This window comes from Grus americana, chromosome 9, assembly GCF_028858705.1.
Source record: "Grus americana isolate bGruAme1 chromosome 9, bGruAme1.mat, whole genome shotgun sequence".
NCBI lineage: Eukaryota > Metazoa > Chordata > Aves > Gruiformes > Gruidae > Grus > Grus americana.
The window spans coordinates 29,495,074-29,496,260 of NC_072860.1; positions in this window are offsets into that span (position 1 = coordinate 29,495,074).

Below are 1,187 nucleotides of genomic sequence, written 5' to 3' on the forward strand. Positions count from 1 at the left end.
AGAAACAGTGAGCCAATGGAAGGAGTGAGAAAAGAATTAAAAGTATGTAAGCTAACAAGCTGATGCAGTTTTTGGGGAGCCAGCATCTTAGCTGTGGAAAAAAGTGTGGTTTAAGTCTGTTAGAGAAAGAATTAATAAGATATGAATGAGAGAAGGTAGCGTAAACCCCAGTAACCGGTTGTCACTGGAAAGTTGACAAAGGAACAAGAAAATGGAGTGACACCTGATTGACTTCCCCCCAACCCTCGCATACAATTTGTGCAAGTTAAACTTTCTTCTGGGTTTTTGTGGTTCAGTTTCTGATGTTTAGAGATAATCTGGAGAAATAATTCACGATTATGAATGACAGATTTGGCTTTGTGTCATTCTTACCATTTTCCAAGTTAAAATTCCATGAGGAAGCCAACTACATCATTACTTGTGTTAAAATACGCTGACATTTTGCAGAGTGGCTGAGTTATGATTATGAAAACAATTACATATATCATTTTTCCTCTACTAGATGATGGTTTCCATGTTCTAAAGCCAAATAAAAACTTACTCGAATTAGTACTAATCTGCCTGGCTAGTTAAGGTCTCTCCCAAGAAAGCCATTACTATATCAAAGAGAACAGTTAAAGGTCAAAGCTGATAGCAGAAAAGTCCTGTCTGATTTGATGGAGCTATTCAGGTATTCAAGTGGTTAAAAACCAGAGTGTTCTGGTGGGTTGGGGTTTCTTTTTGCTTTTCATGATCTGTAAGTAGTCTGTGGCTACTGGTATTATCTTTCTTGGAGTTCTAAGGGTATGTTCTGTGGCGTATTCTAGAAATTAATTTTTGAAACTAGAAACTTAATTTTTACTTTCAAAGACTGAGTTAGAAGTCTGTCATTCTGTTGTGGTTGGTTGGGTTTTTTTACCCCCTACATAAAATAAAGATGTAAATGAAAAAGACACCCACTTCTAAACTTTTAAGAGTTGCTCCAAGTTGTCACCATCTAAGGAACACCTTAGATTGTATGCTTTTTAAAGGCAAGTGGAGTGCCAGTACTTGAGTCGCTATGATTCTTTTGAATAACGATGTTTTGAGTATAATGCTTTGAGTACCTGCAGTTTAGAGTAGAAAATTGTTTGGTGTATCAAGTGATACTATTAAGGGATCTCTCTGCAAATGCTGCTTGCAGTAATTATGAAGGAAACAGTGGCAGG